Source organism: Erythranthe guttata, chromosome 13 (assembly GCF_056151865.1).
Source record: "Erythranthe guttata isolate IM_541 chromosome 13, IM_541, whole genome shotgun sequence".
Classification (NCBI taxonomy): Eukaryota; Viridiplantae; Streptophyta; class Magnoliopsida; order Lamiales; family Phrymaceae; genus Erythranthe; species Erythranthe guttata.
In genome coordinates this window covers 7,830,425-7,855,852 of record NC_142545.1, presented here as the reverse complement: position 1 = coordinate 7,855,852, position 25,428 = coordinate 7,830,425, and the positions used below count along the sequence as shown (strand labels likewise).

General features: G+C 41.3%; 1 protein-coding gene across 1 annotated transcript in view; it reads left to right on the top strand.

The window, feature by feature from the left end:
* The window catches only part of LOC148765809 (uncharacterized), a 73,629-nt gene that overhangs the window by 5,660 nt on the left and 42,541 nt on the right, over window positions 1-25,428 (top strand). The window lies entirely within an intron of this gene.

Genomic DNA, 25,428 nt, shown 5'->3' with positions numbered 1-25,428 from the left:
CTCGGTCCGACTGACCCGGCCCACTGATTTGGGTCAACTGGACCGGGCAGAACCGGACCGCTTCGGTCCGAACCGGTCAGACCGGTAAGGCCGAACCGGTTCACTGGAAAAAAAAATAAAAAAATTATTTCAGATTTCTATAATTAAACTTAAAACAAATTGATTTTAATTTTCGGAAAATTATTTTCAATTAATCCCAATTAGATAATCGAGTCAACAATCATCTATTTTAGTAAATAGGTGTTAGATTAATTAATTAATTTAAATTGTTAAATTGATTTCAATTAATAGAACACATATATAATATTGATTATAGTTCAACTTAATTATTAGTACCTCAACATTATTTTATTGATTTATGCTAGTTGAGGTTCTATAATTATTTTGAAAAACCTGATAATTAATTAATGTAATTAATTATGTAGTTAGGTCGTATGTTCCTCTTAGGACAATATGCGTTTCCATATACCTTTAGAGAACATAGATGTAGGAATCACATAGACCAATCCGAACCTTCTGATGAGATAAAACTTTTAATAAAACCCTTCATTCTTAATCTAATTAAGAATCATTTCAAGCTATAAAGAAAAACACAATCTGTTGAGTTATTTCCTTCCTTCTGCCAACGGTTGGATTCTGTGTAGCCCTTTACTGTAGTGCAGTAAGCCGTGTTAGCGGGGAATGCTATGGTAGAGTAAGCTGTAGTTCAATTGACATAGCGATGAAGGTATCCATAGAAAAGGGTTATGTTGGATTAACGTGGTCGGCTAGATTAACTAGGGACTGCATTAGTTTGGCATAATCAAGTTCTATGAGCATCTTTGATTGGTAGGTCAGACTTGACACACGACGATTTTGATATTTGCGAGATTAACTTAGGTCATTATCAAGTGTGAGGAAAATTAATTTAGGGTCATATTGTGGATATGATTGATGGTGATCTACCTTTGGGAAAATATAATCGGGCTAGATTAACTACGGGTTATATTTGTCTATTAGACCTAAAGCCCATTAAGAAAAATCAGTTTTCTCGTTTGCCTACTAGAGGGAAGTGGAACTCAATAAAATTAGTGGGAGAACAATTAAATAACATAAGTCCAAACATTTAATTGTAACAATCATTTAACGCGAATCTCTAATAATCCTCTTCTGTATACCTCTCAGATAATCATGTCTTAGAATCCCATAATGTCAATCCTCGACAATAAACTCAATGGCCCAAATTACCTAGATTGGTTGCGTAGTCTTAAGCTTGTGCTAACCGTTGAGGGGCGTCTCTATGTTTTAAACGAGAGACTTCCCGCCACTATACCTGCCACAGCGACTGATGCTGAAAAGAAAACTTATGAGGCATGGAAGAAATATGATACACATGCTAGGTGCTATATGATAGCCGCCATGGAGCCCGCGCTTGCGAGGAAATGTGAGTCTCACATGCATGCTTTCGATATAAAGGCTCACCTCGATAGCATGTATAGTGAGAATATTAGGGCATCGAGGTACGCTGCTACAAAGGAGTTGATCACGGCGAGACTGCGCGAAGGGACTTCGGTCCACGAGCACTGTCTCAAAATGATCACTCTCCTTGAAAAGCTAGTGAATCTCGATGTCACCCTCCCGGCCGAGCTCTCGTTTGATCCTGTTGTCTCTTCCTAGTTCCTATGAATCGTTCATAGTGAACTTCAACATGAAAAAACTAGATCCTCCCTTGGATGAGTTAATGAACATGTTAGTCAGCTTCGAGTCCACCATTAAGAAAGAGAAGTCTGTTCTCATTGCTGCTACTTCTGGAAAGAAGAGTTATTCCTTAAAGAAGAGAAAGGAAAGAGTTCCCTTCCCAAACAACAAGTTTGAAGTGGGTGAAGGTAGTGGGGGCCCCAAGGCAAAGGTTGGCAAGCAAGTTGATGATGCTTGCCGTCACTGTGGAAAGAAAGGACATTGGCGCCGCAACTGCAAGGCTTACCTCAAGCTGAAAAGTTCTGAAAAGGGTACGTATTTCATTGACGTAAATTTGTCTGTCAACTCTTTTTCTTGGGTATTGGATACAGGCTGTGTCTCACATTTGTGCAATGATTTGCAGCTAATGACAAGAAGTCGAAAGCTTAGAGAAGGTGAGACCTACCTAAGGATGGGGAATGGAGCAAGAGTTGCTGCTGAAGCCATTGGCACAATTTACTTAAATGTTTTGGATTCTAGTTTTCCTATTGTTTTGAACAATTGTTTATTTGTTCCGTCCCTCATTAGAAACCTTATTTCTATTCATGTATTAGATACTGAAGGTTTTACTTTTGTTTTTGGAAATTCGATTTGCATTATACAAAAGAATGAGAATTCGATTTGCAAAGGACGACTATTAAACAACTTGTATGAACTAAATCCAAATGAAATACCTATTAATGTTATATCAGCAAAACGTAACGAGATAGATCAAAACCCCGCACAACTTTGGCACGCTAGATTAGGTCATGTCTCTTTAAGAAGGATGAACGATTTTGTTAGTGAAGGATTGTTCTCTTTGGAGGACATAAAATCACTACAAACTTGTGAATCTTGCCTTAAAGGGAAAATGACCAAGTCACCCTACAAAGGGAGAATGGAACGAGCCGATGGTGTTTTGGATTTGATCCATACAGACGTATGTGGTCCACTAAGTGTTAGTGCGAAAGGTGGATACAACTACTTTGCTACCTTTACCGACGATTATTCTAGGTAGGGGTATGTGTATTTGATGAAGTACAAGTCTGAGAGATTTGAAAGGTTCAAAGACTTTAGACACGAAGTAGAGAAGAACCTCAGACGAAGTATTAAGAAGCTGCGATCTGATCGTGGTGGAGAATACTTGAGCATCGAGTTCATTGACTGTCTAAAAGAGAATGGGATACAATCCCAATGGACTCCACCGGGAGCTCCTCAACTTAATGGAGTCTCCGAACGTCGGAATCGAACTTTATTGGATATGGTTCGATCAATGATGGGGTTCACGAACTTACCGACATACTTGTGGGGTCATGCACTTCTTACTGCCGCCTATTTGCTGAATAGAGTTAACACCAAAGCAGTTAGTGTTAGAGTAGGTGACCAACAAGCCAACTTGTGGTTGTGGTCTTTCTCTTTTCCTTGTAATAAAACAATCTTTTTTCGTTCGTAATAATAAAATATCTTATTTGGCATTCTATATCTGTTATCCCATGCAAGCAGCATAGATATAGTCCTAACGAGTTACTCTATTATTGTGAGTTGATCTAGTAGAATCGTGAGATAACTCAGCAATGTAATGTAACTGTTAAACCTTGTTCCTAGTCGATGGGTTACGCCAATAATGAGGATACCGGCCTTTCCCTTTTGAGACTAGCACTTAGTGTATGCGTGCTGCGTCTCATCAGTCCTCGGTGTTGTGACATCGGCATACTTGAGTGGGTGCTCATACTGGATGAGTTCACTGAACTCCCTCGCCCTAGAAATCTATAAGTGGTTCTCATTCATCGAGTAATAGGTTTCTAAGATATAGTTGTACACCATTAGTCCTTAAGACCCAGACATCACCGTGACTTCACTAGAGGACCGATTGTATCGTGACCTGTCCCTGAGTCCCACCGCGGACCGCTCCAAGGGCCAACGTTCGTGCAATCCGAAATCTAGTGTGAAGTCTGTGCATTGTAGTAGGGGATTCGAGCGCTTGAGTAGTCATGGATGTCCTGTGTGTTCTGACGGTTTATAATCCATGGAATCTCTGGCCAGAGTTGATAGTGGGGTGATTAGGGAAATGTGTTTCCCTAAGTCGCACACGAACGGATTTATAATACCTAGAACGTTCGCACGGTTATTGAACTTTATAAGAGGTCTCGGTGAACCAATGCCTCTAGTTCAATCGGGACATGTGCTACGAAGGGATCGTACTGTACGCTAACTATATCATAAGGTTCTTGCAGGCACTTCATTTGTATCTAGGGAATCATGATGCGTAGTTGCTAGACGCCAATCTTGATTCGTTGGGCACCGATTTGATCGGGATTAGGTAAAATGAGTTTTACTCTAATCAGGACTCTTGGGAGGAGTTCGTATAAGAACAATGTGTTGTTCGAATCACAAAGAGTTGTGAGCCCACGGCTAGCATACACCTGAACCATTGAGGGTCACACTTCTCGTGTAACATGGATCCTTGATAACAATGAGCATAGATTAATATGTTAATCTTTGCAAGGTTGGAGGTCAATATGATTGAGTCCAAGATTCGTGATTGTGGATTACGAGTCGGAATAAACGTAGAGAAAGAGATATGCGGAATTTAGTGAACTTTCTAAGTTAGGAAGTTTCCCGATTTAGCAAGTCCACTGAAGTGGAAGTTTCCAATTTTGGAAATTCGAAATTTCGAAGAGGCACTCGTATCGACGAGGACTTTGAGCTCGTCACAAATATAATTTTGTTATAATTTTGTGGACGATCGTTTATTAGAAACGAGGCAGACGAGGGAATGGACTTAATGCATCAGTGGCTCAAGCCCAATGACTTAAGCCCACTAGGGTTAAAACCCTAAGTATAAATAGACCTCAAAAGGAGTTTTGAGATCAGATTTTTTGAGCACCAAAACCCTAGCCGCTCAGCCCCCCCCTCTCGGCTGCTGCATCTCCGCCGCGCCACCGCCTTTCGCCGCCGGAATTCGCCGTTTTTTCCTCTCCTTTCTCTATCGTATTCCCTTTGTTATCTAACCCCTTTGTATCTAGTGCTACAGTAGGGGGAGATCCGTTTATTCGAGGTGAAACCTAATTGGAGAGGAGTTGCTGCCCCGACGGAATCGCCGCATCGCCGCTGCACCGCCGCACGCGCCGCCGCCGTCGTCACGCACGCGCCGCCGTCGCCACACCTTCGGTCCAGCTGCCGTTTGGTGGTGTTCCTGCAGCCCCTAGGAGTGGTATATAGCAGCTTGTACGTGACTCGTTCTAGGATTTCGATTCGTCGAAATCGCACGCTACAAGAGGTAAATGAATCAAAACTTTCGTAAATTAATTCGAGCATGTTTGTATGAATTATAATTTATGAGCATGAGTAATACGTGATTACATGTTTCGATTTTGTGAAATGAAGTATAAGCATGTTTCGTGATTTTCGGTTTTACGTATTTTTCAATTAAATCGAAAATTACCATATGTATGGCGGAAGCGTTAAGGTACGTTGACTATGTGATTAGTTTATGCATGTAATCGAAATTAGTTCGATCTAAAATTTTTAAATTCCGCTGCGTATACATGCACGATCCCCAACAGTGGTATCAGAGCCACGGGTAAATCGTTTATTTGTCAACGTGTTTATCGTTTTCGAAAGCATGCTTCGATTTGTTGAATTGTTGAATTTTTGGTGTTATCAAATTGGGTGGTTTAATATTAATTAAATATTTTGAATATTTCAGAAAATATAAAAATTTTTAATTTTTGAAAAAAAAAAACGTTTTTGCTGCTGTTTTTCCCCAGCTGACCGAACCGGTCCGGTCGAACCGGTCCGACCGGTCCGGTCAGCACAAACAAAAAAAAAAAAAAAAAAATTTATTTGATTTTCTGAGAATTAATATTAAAATTAATTGATTTTTAATTTTTGAAATTATTTATCAATTAAACCCAATTAGATAATTGATCCATTAATTTAATTTGAATTCAAAGAATAGTGTTGGATTAATTATTTAATTTAATCGTTAAATTAGTTTAATTAATGGAACACAAATTGGATGGCAAATAATTAATGGACTTCATTCTTATTTGAATGATTTATGAATGAAGGGAGTCCGTTAATTATTTTTGCAATTAATCGTATTAATTAATTAATTCATGAGATGAATAATTGTGATTAAGTACGATGATGATCGTATGTCTCTCTTAGGATCAATATGCGTTTCCACATACCTAGAGAACATAGTTGTAGGAATCACAAACGATCATAACCTAAAACTTCCGATGAGCTAATAAGATTTAATAAATAAAATCCCTCATTCTTAATTAAGAATAATTATCAAGCTATAAAGAAAAACCAAATTGTTGAATTTTTCTTTCCTTCTACCAACAATTAAATTATGTGTAGCCTCTCATAATAGTGCAGTAAGCCGTGTTAGCGGGGAGTGCTATTGTGGGATAAGCTGTAATTTAATTGACATTAGATGGAGATACGGTCATAGATAAAATTATGTTGGATTAATGTGGTCGGCTAGATTAACTAGGGATTGCATTAGTTTGATATAGTTGGATCTATGACATCTCATATTGGTAGGCTAGACTTGACACACGAAGATTTTGATATTCGCTAGATTAACTTAGGTCATTATCAAGTGTGAGGTAAATCGATCTTTAGGGTCACATAGTGATGTGATTGATAGTACTCTACCTTTAGGCTTATGTAATCGGGATAGATTAACTACGGGTTACATTAGCGCTATTGGACCTAATGCCCATTAAAGAAAAATAAGTTTTCTCGATTGTCTGCTAGAGGGTGGTGGAATTCGATAAAATTAGTGGGAGAACAATTAAAACATAAAAGTCCAAAATTTTAATTGTAACGATTATTACGAACTAAACTCTAATTATTGTCTTTTTAAAATTTTCTCAGCAACAATGTCCAAACATCCCCTTTCCTCAATCCTCGACCAAAACAAACTCACCGGTCCAAACTATTTGGATTGGCTTCGCAATCTGAAACTTGTGCTCCAAGTGGAGGAGCGTCTCTATGTGCTCAATGAACGTCCCCCCCGCTGCTCTTCCTGCGACTGCTATTGCTGACGAGACTGCCACTTTCGAGGCATGGAAGAAGGACGACCTCCATGCGAGGTGCTACATGCTAGCATCCATGGTGCCAGAGCTCGCGAGGAAGTATGAGTCTCACGTGCATGCTTATGATATCAAGCACCATCTTGAAAGCATGTACAGTGAGAATACTAGGGCATCGAGGTACTCAGCTACCAAGGAGTTGATCACCATGAGGCTGCGTGAAGGGGCTTCGGTCCACGAGCACGGTCTCAAGATGATCACTCTCCTTGAGAAGCTGGTAAGCCTTGATGTCACCCTCCCGGCCGAGCTCTCGGTGGATTTGATCCTACTGTTCCTTCCTAGTTCTTATGAATCGTTCATAGTGAACTTCAACATGAACAAGCTCGATCCACCATTGGATGAGTTGTTGAACATGTTGGTCAGCTATGAGTCCACGATCAAGAAGGAGAAATCTGTTCTCCTAGTTGCTCCTTCTGCGAAGAAAGGTTCTTTGCAGAAGAAAAGGAAAGAAAGAAGTTTCGGCCCGAGCAAGAAATTTGAGAAGGGCGAGTCGAGCGGAGTGAAAAATGACAAGGTCATCAAGCAAGTTGATGACGCTTGCCATCATTGTGGAAAGAAGGGCCATTGGCGACGCAACTGCAAGGCTTACCTCGATCAGAAACGTTCTGAAAAGGGTACGTATTTAGTTGAAGTTAATTTGTCCGTTAAATCTTCTGCTTGGGTATTGGATACCGGTTGTGGCTCACATCTTTGTAATGATTTGCAGCTCATGACAAGAAGTAGGAAGCTTAATGTGGGTGAGACCTACCTAAGAATGGGCAACGGAGCAAGGGTTGCTGCTGAAGCCATTGGGACAATTTATCTTTCTGTTTTGGATTCTAGTTTTTCCATTGTTTTGAACAATTGTTTATTTGTTCCGTCACTTATTCGAAACCTTATTTCTATTCCTGTTTTGGATAATGAAGGTTTTACTTTTGTTTTTGGAAATTCGATTTGCATTATACAAAAGGATCAAAATGTGATTTGTAAGGGACAACTTATAAACAACTTATATGAACTGAATCCAAGTGAAAATACCTATTAACGTTATATTAGCAAAACGAAAAGATATAAGTCTTAACCCCGCACAACTTTGGCACGCTCGACTAGGTCACATTTCCTTGAGAAGGATGAACAAGTTTGTTAGTGAAGGAATGTTCTCCTTGGAGGACGTTAAATCACTTCAAACTTGTGTATCCTGCCTTAAAGGAAAAATGACCAAGACTCCCTTCAAAGGGAAGATGGAGCGGGCCGAGGGTCTTTTGGATTTGATCCATTCAGACGTGTGTGGTCCACTAAGCGTTAGTGCTAGGGGTGGTTTTAACTACTTCGTTACCTTTACCGATGATTATTCTAGGTATGGTTTCGTGTACTTAATGAAGTATAAGTCTGAAACTTTTGAAAAGTTCAAAGATTTTAGACACCAAGTAGAAAACCAACTCGGTAGACGTATTAAGAAACTACGATCCGATCGTGGTGGCGAATACTTAAGTACTGAGTTTATAGACTATCTAAAAGAGAATGGGATTCTGTCTCAATGGACTCCTCCTGGAACTCCTCAACTTAATGGAGTTTCCGAACGTCGAAATCGAACACTGTTAGACATGGTTCGATCTATGATGGGGTTCACCGAGCTACCGGCATACCTATGGGGTCATGCACTCCTAACTGCCGTGTATTTGCTGAATAGGGTTAATACCAAAGCAGTTAACTCCACACCTTATGAACTTTGGCACTCCAAGAAACCCACGTTTAAACATATTAGGATATGGGGTTGTCCCGCTTACGTGAAGCGGCTAGTGGGAGATAAGTTGGATGGAAAATCCGACCTATGCTATTTTGTGGGGTATCCCGAGGATTCCATGGGATACGAATTCTACTATGTTTCCGAGGCAAAGGTGTTCGTCTCGAGAAATGCCATGTTCCTTGAGAAGGAATTTCTATCTGATAGAAAGGGCAGTGTAGTTGATCTCGAAGAAGTTCGAGAACCACAATCTGAAGTTCAAGCACAACAATCAGATAATGAACCAATTCAACAAACCACTAACATACCTCCTGAACCGTCGCTGCGTAGATCCGAAAGAGTTCGGAGAGCGCCCGATAGGTTATTCCTCGTTGATGAAGTTGACCAAGGATATGATCCTAGAACTTTCAACGAAGCTGTATCGGATACAGACAAGGGACATTGGCTTAATGCCATGAAATCCGAAATGGACTCTATGTACTCCAACAAGGTATGGACCTTGGTAGATCCACCCGAGGGAATCGTTCCCATAGGCTGCAAGTGGATCTATAAGAAGAAAATTGGAGTAGATGGAAAGGTATCGACCTACAAGGCTAGATTGGTAGCGAAGGGTTATACTCAAAAGCAAGGAGTTGACTATGAGGAAACCTTCTCTCCAGCTGCTATGGTTAAGTCCATTAGGATTTTGCTGGCCATCTCTGCGTGGTATGACTACGAGATATGGCAAATGTATGTGAAGACCGCTTTCCTTAATGGGGACATTGAGGAAGAAATTTACATGGCGCAGCCGGAAGGCTTCATATCTTCTGGAGATGAGCAAAAGGTTTGCAAACTCCAGCGATCCATTTATGGATTGAAACAAGCATCCCGTAGTTGGAACAAAAGGTTCGACACAACTATCAAAGAGTTTGAATTTGTGAAAAACCCGGAGGAACCTTGTGTCTACAAGAAGGTTAGTGGGAGTGCAGTGACTTTTCTTGTACTTTATGTTGATGACATACTACTCATTGGGAATGATATAGGGATGTTGCAGTCAACTAAAGTATGGTTATCCACACGTTTCTCGATGAAGGATTTGGGAGAAGCATCCTACGTATTGGGAATACGGATCTATAGAGATAGATCGAGGAGATTGCTTGGCTTGTCCCAATCCATGTACATAGACACCGTTCTTAAACGGTTTAGCATGGAAGAATCCAAGAAGGGATTCTTGCCAATGTCCCATGGGGTTTGTCTCTCGAAATCCATGCGTCCACAAACGCAAATGGAAATCAAGGAGATGAAAAGGACACCTTATGCATCCGCTATAGGAAGCATAATGTATGGCATGCTATGTACACGACCTGATATTGCGTATGCTGTGAGCGTCACAAGCAGATATCAGTCCGACCCCGGCCCAGCCCATTGGAAGGCTGTGAAGGACATTCTCAAGTACTTGCGAAGAACTCGAGATTTGTTTTTGGTCTATGGGGATACCGAGTTGAAAATAGAAGGCTTCACGGATTCTAGTTTTCAATCGGACGTGGATGACTCGAAGTCAAACTCGGGGTATATATTCAAAGTCAACGGGGGTGCCGTGTGTTGGAAGAGTACCAAGCAAGGCACAACGGCTGATTCCACCACCGAGGCTGAATATATTGCAGCATCAGATGCTTCAAAGGAAGGGTCATGGATTAGGAAATTCATCCAAGAGTTGGGTGTGTTTCCGAACGCTAGCGATCCAGTACGGCTGTACTGCGATAACAACGGAGCCGTAGCGCAAGCTAAGGAACCAAGAGCTCATCAGAAGTCGAAGCACGTGTTGAGAAAATACCATGTGATCCGAGAGATCATAGAGAGAGGTGAAGTCAAGCTAGACAGAGTCACCTCGGAGGACAATATTGCAGATCCCTTCACCAAGCCATTGTCAGGATCAGTCCACGAGAAACATCGAGAGTCGATGGGACTTAGATTTATGAGTAGTTGGCTTTAGGTCAAGTGGGAGATTGTTAGAGTAGGTGACCAACAAGCCAACTTGTGGTTGTGGTCTTTCTCTTTTCCTTGTAATAAAACAATCGTTTTTCGTTCGTAATAATAAAATATCTTATTTGGCATTCTATATCTGTTATCCCATGCAAGCAGCATAGATATAGTCCTAACGAGTTACTCTATTACTGTGAGTTGATCTAGTAGAATCGTGAGATAACTCAGCAATGTAATGTAACTGTTAAACCTTGTTCCTAGTCGATGGGTTATGCCAATAATGAGGATACCGGCCTTTCCCTTTTGAGACTAGCACTTAGTGTATGTGTACTGCGTCTCATCAGTCCTCGGTGTTGTGACATCGGCATACTTGAGTGGGTGCTCATACTGGATGAGTTCACTGAACTCCCTCGCCCTAGAAATCTATAAGTGGTTCTCATTCATCGAGTAATAGGTTTCTAAGATATAGTTGTACACCATTAGTCCTTAAGACCCAGACATCACCGTGACTTCACTAGAGGACCGATTGTATCGTGACCTGTCCCTGAGTCCCACCGCGGACCGCTCCAAGGGCCAACGTTCGTGCAATCCGAAATCTAGTGTGAAGTCTGTGCATTGTAGTAGGGGATTCGAGCGCTTGAGTAGTCATGGATGTCCTGTGTGTTCTGACGGTTTATAATCCATGGAATCTCTGGCCAGAGTTGATAGTGGGGTGATTAGGGAAATGTGTTTCCCTAAGTCGCACACGAACGGATTTATAATACCTAGAACGTTCGCACGGTTATTGAACTTTATAAGAGGTCTCGGTGAACCAATGCCTCTAGTTCAATCGGGACATGTGCTACGAAGGGATCGTACTGTACGCTAACTATATCATAAGGTTCTTGCAGGCACTTCATTTGTATCTAGGGAATCATGATGCGTAGTTGCTAGACGCCAATCTTGATTCGTTGGGCACCGATTTGATCGGGATTAGGTAAAATGAGTTTTACTCTAATCAGGACTCTTGGGAGGAGTTCGTATAAGAACAATGTGTTGTTCGAATCACAAAGAGTTGTGAGCCCACGGCTAGCATACACCTGAACCATTGAGGGTCACACTTCTCGTGTAACATGGATCCTTGATAACAATGAGCATAGATTAATATGTTAATCTTTGCAAGGTTGGAGGTCAATATGATTGAGTCCAAGATTCGTGATTGTGGATTACGAGTCGGAATAAACGTAGAGAAAGAGATATGCGGAATTTAGTGAACTTTCTAAGTTAGGAAGTTTCCCGATTTAGCAAGTCCACTGAAGTGGAAGTTTCCAATTTTGGAAATTGGAAATTTCGAAGAGGCACTCGTATCGACGAGGACTTTGAGCTTGTCACAAATATAATTTTGTTATAATTTTGTGGACGATCGTTTATTAGAAACGAGGCAGACGAGGGAATGGACTTAATGCATCAGTGGCTCAAGCCCAATGACTTAAGCCCACTAGGGTTAAAACCCTAAGTATAAATAGACCTCAAAAGGAGTTTTGAGATCAGATTTTTTGAGCACCAAAACCCTAGCCGCTCAGCCCCCCCCTCTCGGCCGCTGCATCTCCGCCGCGCCACCGCCGTCCGCCGCCGGAATTCGCCGGTTTTTCCTCTCCTTTCTCTATCGTATTCCCTTTGTTATCTAACCCCTTTGTATCTAGTGCTACAGTAGGGGGAGATCCGTTTATTCGAGGTGAAACCTAATTGGAGAGGAGTTGCTGCCCCGACGGAATCGCCGCATCGCCGCTGCACCGCCGCACGCGCCGCTGCACCGCCCACGCGCCGCCGCCGTCGTCACGCACGCGCCGCCGTCGCCACACCTTCGGTCCAGCTGCCGTTTGGTGGTGTTCCTGCAGCCCCTAGGAGTGGTATATAGCAGCTTGTACGTGACTCGTTCTAGGATTTCGATTCGTCGAAATCGCACGCTACAAGAGGTAAATGAATCGAAACTTTCGTAAATTAATTCGAGCATGTTTGTATGAATTATAATTTATGAGCATGAGTAATACGTGATTACATGTTTCGATTTTGTGAAATGAAGTATAAGCATGTTTCGTGATTTTCGGTTTTACGTATTTTTCAATTAAATCGAAAATTACCATATGTATGGCGGAAGCGTTAAGGTACGTTGACTATGTGATTAGTTTATGCATGTAATCGAAATTAGTTCGATCTAAAATTTTTAAATTCCGCTGCGTATACATGCACGATCCCCAACAGTTAGATCCACACCTTATGAACTTTGGCATTCCCAGAAACCCAACTACAAACATATAAGGATATGGGGTTGTCCCGCTTATGTGAAGCGATTAATGGGAGATAAGTTGGATAGTAAATCCGACTTGTGCTATTTTGTGGGGTATCCCGAAGAATCGATGGGATACGAGTTCTATTATGTCAAGGAAGCAAAGACGTTTGTTTCGAGAAATGCCACCTTTTTGGAAAGGGAGTTTCTATCCGATAAAAAAAGCAGCATGATCGAACTTGAAGTAGTTCAAGAACCACAAAGTGAAGTTCAAGCGCAAGAACAAGCAATCGAACCAATACCACAATCCACTAATATACCTCCTGAACCTACGGTACGTAGATCCGAAAGAGTTCTGAAAATGCCGGATAGGTTATTCCTCCTCGAGAATGATGAAGATCAGGTTGATCTTGGACAAGATCCAAGAACATACAATGAGGCCGTATCGGATGCGGTCATGGGACATTGGCTAACTGCCATGAATCCGAGATGGACTCCATGTACTCAAACAAGGTATGGACCTTGGTAGATCCAACCAAAGGAATTGTTCCTATAGGCTGCAAGTGGATCTATAAGAAGAAAATTGGAGTGGATGGAAAGGTATCGACCTATAAAGCTAGATTGGCAGCGAAAGGATACACTCCAAGGCAAGGTGTTGACTATGAGGAAACCTTTTCGCCAGTCGCGATGCTGAAGTCCATTAGGATTTTGCTGGCCATAGTTGCGTGGTACGACTACGAGATATGGCAAATGGATGTGAAGACCGCTTTCCTTAATGGAGATATTGAGGAAGAAATTTACATGGCGCAGCCGGAAGGCTTCATATCTTCTGGAAGTGAGCAAAAGGTTTGCAAGCTCCAGCGATCCATTTATGGATTGAAACAAGCATCCCGTAGTTGGAACTATCAAATAATTTGATTTTTAGAAGAATCCGGAAGAACCTTGTGTATACAAGAAGGTTAGTGGGAGGGCAGTGATATTTTTAGTGCTTTACGTTGATGACATTCTACTCATTGGGAATGACGTAGGAATGTTGCAACAAACGAAAACATGGTTGTCCACACGTTTCTCAATGAAGGATTTGGGAGAAGCATCTTACGTATTAGGAATACGAATCTATAGAGATAGAGCAAGAAAGATGCTTGGATTATCCCAAAGCATGTACATAGACACCGTTATGAAACGGTTTAGCATGGAAGAATCCAAGAAAGGATTCTTGCCAATGTCCCATGGGGTTCGTCTCTCGAAATCTATGTGTCCGCAAAGACCTATTGAAATCGAGGAGATGAAAAGAACGCCTTATGCTTCTGCCATAGGAAGCATTATGTATGGCATGCTATGTACGAGACCCGATATTGCGTATGCTGTGAGTGTCACAAGCAGATATCAGTCTAACCCCGGCCCGGCTCACTAGAAAGCCGTGAATGATATCCTCAAGTACTTGCGAAGGACTAAGGATATATTTTTGGTCTATGGGGGTGCCGAGTTGAAATTAGAGGGCTTTACCGACTCTAGTTTTCAATCGGATGTGGACGACTCAAAGTCGAATTCAGGATTTATATTCACGCTTAATGGTGGTGCCGTGTGTTGGAAGAGTTCCAAGCAAAGCACGACGGCCGATTCCACTACCTGTTGGGGATCGATGCATGTGTACGCAGCGGAAAACAAAAATTTAATCGAACTCAATGTTCGATCACATGCATAAATCAATTAATTGAACGTACCTTAACGCTTCCGCCATACACATGGTAATATTTCATATTTTAATCGAAATTAAATAAAACGAAATACAAAGATGAGCATGCTCTTGAATACGACATCATGAAATCGAAAACATACGTTCTTCATATAATTTTCATGCTCACAAATTAATTCACATAATCCAATTACGAATTAATTCGCAGGGGTTTTCGATTTTACCTCTTGAAGCGTGAGATTTCGACGAATCGAAATCTATAAACTAAGACATGTACAAGCTGCTATTAAACAACTCCAAGGCTACGAAGAACCGACCGAACAACAGCTGGTCCGATCTGATCTCGACGGCGGCACATGAGGTGCAGCGGCGGCGGCGCGTGGCAACGACGACGGCGCGTGCGGGGCTGGCGGTGGTGGAGTTGCGTTCTTCCTCTCCAATTAGGTTTCACCTCGTACAACTAGACCCACTCTAACTGCAGCAGTAGATACAGAAGAGTTAGAAAACAACGGGAATAAAGACGAGGAAGAAAAGAGAAGAAACCGGCGGCGGCGGTGCGGCGTGGCTGCAGCCGTGAGGCGGAGGACGGCCGTGCTTCATGCGGCTAAGGTTTGGGGCTGGAAAAAAAACTTCTCTCAACTCATCTTATGAGTTGTATTTATACTAGGGTTCATAACCCTCATGGGCTTAAGTCATTGGGCTTGACCCACTGATCCATTAAGCCCACCCCCTCGTCGGCCTCGTTTCTTACAAACGATCGTCCACAAAATTATAACAAAATTATATTTGTGACGAGCATAAAGTCCTCGTCGATACTAGTGCCTCTTTAAAATTTTCAATTTCCAAAATTGGAAACTTCTAATTTAGTGGACCTGCTAAATCGGGAAACTTCCCAATTTAGAAAGTTCACTAAATTTCCGCGTATCTCTTTCTCTCCGTGAATTCTAACTCGTAATCCACACCTACGAATCTTAGATTCAATCATATTGACATCCAACTACGCAAAGATTAACACATTAATCTATGCTTGTTGTTTTTCAAGGATCTATGTCACACGAGAAGTGTGACCCTCAATGGTTCAGGTGTAAGCTAGCCTTGGGCTCACAACTCTTTGTGATTCGAACATCACATTGTTCTGATATGAACTCCTCCCTAGAGTCCCGATTAGGGTACAACTCATTCTACTCAATCGCCGATCAAATCGGTGCCCAACGAATCAAGATTGGCGTCTAGCAACTACGCATCATGATTCCCTAGATACAAATGAAGTGCCTGCAAGAACGTTGTGATATAGTTAACGTACAGTACGATCCCTTCGCAGCAAATGTCCCGATTGAACTAGAGGTATTGGTCCACCGAGACCTCTTATTAAGTTCAATAACCGTGCGAACGTTCTAGGTGTTATAATCCGTTCGTGTGTGACTTAGAGAAACACATTTCCCTAATCACCCCACTATAACCTCCGGCCGGAGATTCCATGGATTACAAACCGACAGAACACACATGACATCCATGACTACTCAAGCGCTGGAATTCGCTACTACAATGCACAGAATTCACACTAGATTTCGGACTGCACGAACGTTGGCCCTTGGAGCGGTCCGCGGTGGGACTCAGGGACACGTCACGATACAGTCGGTCCTCTAGTGAAGTCACGGTGATGTCTGGGTCTTAAGGACTAATGGTGCACAACTATATCATAGAAACCTATTACTGGATGATTGGGAACCACTTATAGATTTCTAGGCGAGGGAGTTCAGTGAACTCATCTAATATGAGGCCCCACTCAAGTATGCCGATGTCACAACACCGATGACTGATGAGACGCAGTACACATACACTAAGTGCTAGTCTCAAAAGGGAAAGGCCGGTATCCTCATTATTGGCGTAACCCATCGACTAGGAACAAGGTTTAACAGTTACATTACATTGCTGAGTTATCTCACGATTCTACTAGATCAACTCACAGTAATTGAGTAACTCGTTAGGACTATATCTATGCTGCTTGCATGGGATAAGAGATATAGAATGCCAAAAGGTATTTTATCATTAATTTGAAATAGATTATTTACGAGTAGTGTGAGAAAACACAACACTTAGTTGGCTTATTGGTCACATACTCTAACAATCTCCCACTTGACCTAAAGCCAACTACTCATTACCTAAGTCCCGTCGAATCTCGATGTTTCTCATGGACCGGTCTGTGTAAAGGCTAAGTAAAGGGATCTAGAATGTTGTCTACCGAGGCAACTCTCTCGAACTAAAGTTCGCCTCTACTAATTATCTTACTAATGAATTAATTTGTATTCAGTATCTGCTTGGATTTCTTTTGAGATCTTTTGAATAAATACATTCAACATTTGAATGTAATTTCAAATCCAAACTGCTACGTTTGCGTCATCCAATGGCGCATTATTCTAAGCCTCGGAGGTGGAATCCGCCGTCATGTTCCATTTGGAACTCTTTCCAACACACGGCACCCTGTTATGAAGCATGAATATAATCCCTGACGTCCTTTAAAGTTGTCCATTTCCGATTGAAACACTAAAGTCGTCGAACGACTTTACTTTCAACTCGGAATCCCCACAGACTATATATGAACAAGTCCTTAGTACTTCGCAAGTATTCAAGCATTTCTTTCATATCTATCCAACTAACTTGGCTGGGGTTAGACTGATATCTACAGTGACGCTTCACTGCATAAACCATATCAAGTCTATAATATGAATGAGGGTAGCTAAGCAACCTCTTCTATTTGTCTCTATAAATACGTATCCTCTAATACGTAGGAAGCATACCCTAAATTCATTCATTGAGAAACGTGTGGACAACCGTGTTTTAGTTGACTGCAACATTCCTACATCATTCCTAATGAGTAGAATGCCACCAACAAAAAACACTATTAAACGTAATGGCGCTCCCACTAACCTTCTTGTGAACTTAAGGCTCTTTCGAACTCTTCACTAAATCAAATCCCTTTGATTTTCGTGTGGAATCAAACATTCTAATTTAATGGGATGCTAGGTTCAATCCACAAATGGATCGCTGGAATTTTGCAAACATTTTGCCAATTTCGACAAGATGTCAAACCTTCCGGCTGTACCACTCTGATTCCCTCAATCTCGCCATTGAGGAAGGTGGTTTTCACATTCATTTTCCATATCTCGTAGTCATACTACGCAGAAATGGCTAGCAAAGTCCTAATGGATTTTAAGCACAGTGATTTGTGAAACTTTATCTCATGGACAACAACTTGTCTTAGAGTATAACTATCTTTCACGTATCTAGCTTTATAGGTCGATACCTTTCCATCTATTCCAATCTTAAAGATTGTAGATCCACTTGCATCCAACGGGAAAAGTTCCCTTGGGTGGATCCATCAAGGTCCATACCTTGTTGGAATATATGGAATCCATTTTGGATTTCATGGCTTCACGCCAATGTCCCTTGTTTGCATCAAATACAGACACATTGAAGGTACTTGGATCATATATGTGGTCAAACTCATTTTGACTACCTTCGATGATCATAAGCCTATTGAGTTCTCTATGGATCCTTTCGAATCTCTACATAGTTGGTTGAGAAGGTACATTAATGGGTGATTAGATTTTGATTGGCTCTTGTCCTATTTATGGTGTTGCAATTTCAATTTGTGGTTCTCGAATTTCTTCAAGTTCTACCATACACTTATTTTATCACATAGAAACTTCTTCTTTAAGAAGGTGACATTCCCCGAGACAAACACTTTTGTTTCGAGGGATAGTAGAATAAGCATCAAAAACAATTTTGAGATACCCCACGAAATGACATAAGTTGGATCCACTATCCAACTCGTCTCCCACTAGCCATTTCATGTAAGTGGATTATCGAGTATGCCGTAGTTAATATGGTGTGGAACAAACTGTTTTGGTGTTAACCCTATTCAACAAATACGCGGCGGTTAGGAGTGCATGACCCCACAGGTATGCCGGCATCTCGGTGAACCCCATCAAAGATCGAACCATGTCCAACAGGGTTCGATTCCGACGTTCGAACACTCCATTCTATTGAGGAGTTCCAGGAGGAGTCCATTGAGAGAGAGAATCTTATTCTCCTTTAGACAGTCAATAAGCTCGGCGCTTAAGTGTTCGCCATCACGATCGAATCGCAGCTTCTTAATACGGCGACAAGTTGGTTTTCTACTTGGTGTCTAAATCTTTGAACCCTTCAAAAATTTCAGACTTGTACTTCATTAAGTACACGAAACCATACCTAGAAAAATCATCGGTAAAGGTAACGAAGTAGTTGAAACCACCACTTGCACTAACACTTTGTGGGCCACACATCTCTGTATGGATCAAATCCAAGAGACCTTCGGCACGTTCCATTTGCCCTTTGAATGGCGACTTGGTCATTTTTCATTTAAGACAAGATTCACAAGTTTGAAGTGAATTCACATCATCCAAGGTGAATAATCCCTCACGGACAAACTCGTTCATCCTTCTTAAAGAGATGTGACCTAGTCGTGGCGTGCCAAAGTTTTGCGGGGTTTTGACTTCTATATCGAGTTCGGGTTAACCTAAAGTTCATTGGATTATACTTCATATAAGTTCAATGAATAACGTATCTTTCTTAGAACATTTCTGAGCAAGACAATCCTTACAGTTTACAAAGCCTAATGGTCTGTCTTTCCACATTGGAAGCAAGCATCACTTATATGCTTGTTTTCTTTGGCCTTGGGAATACTTGATTTACCCCTAGTCTATCTTTTGCTAGGACGGAAACTATTTTCCTTTTGCTATCTTCTTCGACTTTGAACTATTCATAGTAAAAGATATAGAAACTACCAAATGCGAAAAAGACTTCTCTTCCTTTATAACCGACTCGTATTACAACATGTTGACCAACTCCTTCAAAAAGAGATTCAACCATATTCTTGTTGAAACTAATTATGAACGTTTCATAATAGTTAGTGGGTGATGGAAGTATGAGATACCGAGATCTCTGATGGGAGAACGATGTTGTGGTCACACAACTTCTTTAAGAGTGAGTCATCTTAAAACCATGCTTCAAGACCGTAGTCCTCTAGCTCAGTCTAAGAGACATCAACTCCTCAGTTGTCGCGAACCTCATTGCCATAATGTTCTCACCACACACGATCTCAAGGCGAGCCTATATGTCAATAACATAAAGGTGGTTCTCATAGTTCCTTGCTAACTTGGGCGACTAGGTGCTATCGTATAACACTTCGTCATAATGGACACCCTTCTTCCACTTCTAATAAGTGGTGGTTCCCTAGTGAGTCGAGTTATCATGAAGTTTGGTCGGGGTATTTATTTGAGTATGCACAATCTGCTCTTGGAGCAAGCGCGCCAAACGAATTTTATTGAGCCAATCAAGGTAATTATTGCCATTAAGTTTTGTTCGTATCGAGAATTGACGATAAGGGATTCTTAGCATTTATACTGAAACTTTTAAGTAGACTTACATAAAAGATATTTCATTATTAATGAATGCAATTAAAGATTTGGACTTTTATCATTTAATTGTTCTCTCACTAATTTTATCGAATTCCACCACCCTCTACCAGACAGACGAGAAAACGTATTTTTCCTTAATGGGCTTTAGGTCCAATAGCGCAAATGTAACCCGTAGTTAATCTAGCCCAATTACATAAGCCTAAAGGTAGAGTACTATCTATCAGATCACTATGTGACCCTAAAGATTATTTTACCTCACACTTGATAATGACCTAAGTTAATCTCGCGAATATCAAAATCTTCGTGTGTCATGTCTAGCCTACCAATGTGAGATGTCATAGATCCAACTCTATCAAACTAATGCAGTCCCTAGTTAATCTAGCCGACCACATTAATCCAATAGAATTTTATCTACAACCGTATCTCCATCTAATGTCAATTAAATTACAACTTATCCCATAATAGCACTCCCCGCTAACACGGCTTACTGCACTATTATGAGAGGCTACACATAATCTAATCGTTGGTAGAAGGAAAGAAGAAAGAACAACAAATCGGTTCTCCTTTATAGCTTGATAATTATTCTTAGAAATTAAGAATGAGGGATTTTTATTAAGTTATGGTTATCTCATCAGAATTATTGGTTATGATCGTTTGGGATTCCTACAACTATGTTCTCTAATGTGGAAACGCATATTGATCCTAAGAGAGACATGCGATCATCATCGTACTCAATTACAATTATTCATCATATGAATTAATAAATTAAAACGATAAAATGCAAAATAATTAACGGACCTCTTTCATTCATAAATCAATCAAATAAGAACGAGACCCATTAATTATTTGCCATGTAATAACATTTGTGTTCCATTTATTAAACTAATTTAAAAATTAAATTAATAAATTAATCCAACACTATTCCTTGAATTCAAATTAAATTAATAGATCAATTATCTAATTGGGCTTAATTGATAAATAATTTCAAAAATTAAAAATCAATTTGTTTTAATTTTAATTTCAGAAATTTAAAATAATATTTTATTTTATTTTTGGTTTCGGTGCTGACCGGACCGGTCAGACCCGGTCTGACCCACCGGACCGGTCAGCTGTAGAAAATCAGAAAAATAAAATTCAGAATTTTCGATTTTTCAAATTCTACAATTTTTGAAAATATTCAAAATATTCAATTTAAATTAAAACACCCAATTTCGATAATACCAAAAATTTAACAATTCAACAAATTAAGCATGCTTTTGAAAGCGATTAAACAAGTTAATCGATTACCCATGGCTCTGATACCACTGTTGGGGATCGATGCATGTATACGCAGCGGAAAACAAAAAATTAATCGAACTCAATGTTCGATCACATGCATAAATCAATTAATTGAACGTACCTTAACGCTTCCGCCATACACATGGTAATATTTCATATTTTAATCGAAATTAAATAAAACGAAATACAAAGATGAGCATGCTCTTGAATACGACATCATGAAATCGAAAACATACGTTCTTCATATAATTTTCATGCTCACAAATTAATTCACATAATCCAATTACGAATTAATTCGCAGGGGTTTTCGATTTTACCTCTTGAAGCGTGAGATTTCGACGAATCGAAATCTATAAACTAAGACAGGTACAAGCTGCTATTAAAAAACTCCAAGGCTATGAAGAACCGACCGAACAGCAGCTGGTCCGATCTGATCTCGCCAGCGGCACATGAGGTTCAGCGGCGGCGGCGCGTGGCATTGGCGACGGCGCGTGCGGGGCTGGCGGTGGTGGAGTTGCGTTCTTCCTCTCCAATTAGGTTTCACCTCGTACAACTAGACCCACTCTAACTGCAGCACTAGATACAAAAGAATTAGAAAACAACGGGAATAAAGATGAGGAAGAAAAGAGAAGAAACCGGCGGCGGCGGCGGCGGCGGCGGCGGCAGAGCGGCGGCGCGACGGCGGTGCGGCGGTGCAGCGGCGGGGCTGGAGCCGTGAGGCGGAGGACGGCCGTGCTTCATTCGTCTAGGGTTTGGGGCTGTAAAAGAAACTTCTCTCAACTCATCTTATGAGTTGTATTTATACTAGGGTTCATAACCCTCATGGGCTTAAGTCATTGGGCTTGACCCACTGATCCATTAAGCCGACCCCCTCGTCGGCCTCGTTTCTTACAAACGATCGTCCACAAAATTATAACAAAATTATATTTGTGAAGAGCATAAAGTCCTCGTCGATACGAGTGCCTCTTTGAAATTTTCAATTTCCAAAATTGGAAACTTCTAATTTAGTGGACCTGCTAAATCGGGAAACTTCCCAATTTAGAAAGTTCACTAAATTTCCGCATATCTCTTTCTCTCTGTTTATTCTAACTCGTAATCCACAATTACGAATCTTAGATTCAATCATATTGACATCCAACTACGCAAATATTAACACATTAATCTATGCTTGTTGTTTTTCAAGGATCTATGTTACACGAGAAGTGTGACCCTCAATGGTTCAGGTGTAAGCTAGCCGTGGGCTCCCAACTCTTTGTGATTCGAACAACACATTGTTCTTATACGAACTCCTCTCAAGAGTCCCGATTAGAGTAAAACTAATTTTACTCAATCGCCGATCAAATCGGTGCCCAACGAATCAAGATTGGCGTCTAGCAACTACGCATCATGATTCCCTAGATACAAATGAAGTGCCTGCAAGAACCTTATGATATAGTTAACGTACAGTACGATCCCTTCGCAGCAAATGTCCGGATTGAACTAGAGGTATTGGTCCACCGAGACCTCTTATTAAGTTCAATAATCGTGCGAACGTTCTAGGTGTTATAATCCGTTTGTGTAAGACTTAGAGAAACACATTTCCCTAATCACCCCACTATCAACTCCGGCCAGAGATTCCATGGATTACAAACCGACAGAACACACAGGACATCCATGACTACTCAAGCGCTCGAATCCCCTACTACAATGCACAAACTTCACACAAGATTTCGGACTGCACGAACGTTGGCCCTTGGAGCGGTCCGCGGTGGGACTCAGGGACAGGTCACGATACAGTCGGTCCTCTAGTGAAGTCACGGTGATGTGTGGGTCTAAAGGACTAGTGGTGCAGAACTATATCATAGAAACCTATTACTCGATGATTGGGAACCACTTATAGATTTCTAGGCGAGGGAGTTTAGTGAACTCATCTAATATGAGCACCAACTCAAATATGCCGATGTCACAACACCGGTGACTGATGAGACGCAGTACACATACACTAAGTGCTAGTCTCAAAAGGGAAAGGCCGGTATCCTCATTATTGGCGTAACCCATCGACTAGGAACAAGGTTTAACAGTTACATTACATTGCTGAGTTATCTCACGATTCTACTAGATCAACTCACAGTAATAGAGTAACTCGTTAGGACTATATCTATGCTGCTTGCATGGGATAAGAGATATAGAATGCCAAAAGGTATTTTATCATTAATTTGAAATAGATTATTAACGAGTAGCGTGAGAAAACACAACACTTAGTTGGCTTACTGGTCACATACTCTAACACTACCGAAGCGGAATACATTGCAGCGTCTGAAGCTGCAAAAGAAGGGACTTGGATAAGGATGTTCATCCAAGAGTTGGGTGTCATTCCTAATGCTAGTGATCCAGTACCGTTGTACTGTGATAACACCGGAGCCGTGGCGCAAGCTAAGGAGCCGCGATCTCATCAGAAGTCGAAGCATATTTTGAGGAAGTATCACGTGATCCGAGAGATCATTGATAGAGGTGAAGTTAAGGTAGAACGAGTCACCTCGGAAGAGAACGTTGCAGACCCCTTCACGAAGCCTTTACCGAGATCGGTCCATGAGAAACATCGAGAGTCGATGGGATTGCGATTCATGGGTAGTTGGCTTTAGGTCAAGTGGAAGATTGTCAGAGTAGGTGACCAACAAGCCAACATGTGGCTATGGTCTTTCGTATTTATTAATTGTAATAAACAAACCTTTATTCGTATTAATGATAAACACAACTTGGCATTCTATATCTTTGTCCCTTTGTCACAAGCATAGATATAGTCCTTACAATTATTACAAGTACGAATAAATGATCTTAGGATCGTGAGATATTTACTTTAGTATTATAACTGTTAAACGTGTTCCTAGTCGAAGGGTTACGCCACCAATGAGGATATCGGCCTTTCTCATTAAGAGACTAGCACTTAGTGTATGTGTACTGCATCTCATCAGTAAACGATATTGTGATATCGGCATACATAAGTGGGTGCTCGTAAGTTGACCAGTTCAGTGAACTCCCTCACCCTAGAAATCTCTAAGTGGTTCCCAATAATCGAGTAGAGATATCTATGGTATAGTTGTACACCATTAGTCCTTATGACCTAGACATCACCGTGACTTCACTAGAGGACTAGCTGTATCGTGACCTGTCCCTGAGTTCCACCGAGGAACATCCCAAGGGCCAGTGTTCGTGCAGTCCGAAATCTAGTGGGAGGTCTGTGCATTGTAGTCGGGGATTCGATCGCTAGAATAGTCTTTGATGTCCTCTGTGTTCTGATAGTTTGTAATCATTCTAAGTCTCTGTCCAGAGCTGACTAAGTGATGATTAGAGAATTCGATTCTCTAAGTCATGCACGTAACAATTACAACACTTAGAACTGTTGGGGATCGTGCATGTATACGTAGCGGAATTTAAAATTTTATATCGAACTAGTTTCGATTACATGCATAAACTAATCACATAGTCAACGTACCTTAACGCTTCCGCCATACATATGGTAATTATCGATTTAATTGAAAAATACATAAAACCGAAAATTACGAAACATGCTTATTCATCATTCAATAAAATCGAAACACGTAATCACATATTACTCATAATCATAAATTATAATTCATACAAACATGCTCGAATTAATTTACGATAGTTTCGATTTATTTACCTCTTGTAGCGTGAGATTTCGACGAATCGAAACCTAATACGAATCACGTACAAGCTGCTTTATACCACTCCTAGGGGCTGCAGGAACACCACCAAAAGGCAGCTGGTCCGAAGGTGAGGCGACGGCGGCGCGTGTGTGTCAGCGGCGGTGGCGCGTGGGCGGTGCAGCGGCGCGTGCGGCGGTGCAGCAGCGGCGTGGCAATTTCGTCGGGGCAGCAGCTCCTCTCCAATTAGGTTTCACCTCGAATAAACGGATCTCCCCCTACTGTAGCACTAGATACAAAGGGGTTATATAACAAGGGAATACGATAGAGAAAGGAGAGGAAAAACCGGCGGATTCCGGCGGTGATCGGCGCCGGAGCGGCGGGGCAGTAGCGGCCGAGAGGCTGGACGGCTAGGGCTGGACGGCTAGGGTTTGGTGTGTAAAAATCTGATCTCAAACTCTTGTTTGAGGTCTTTTTATACTTAGGGTTTTCAACCCTAGTGGGCTTAAGTCATTTGGCTTGACCCACTGATGCATTAAGCCCATTCCCTTGTCGGCCTCGTTTCTAATAAACGATCGTCCACAAAATTATAAC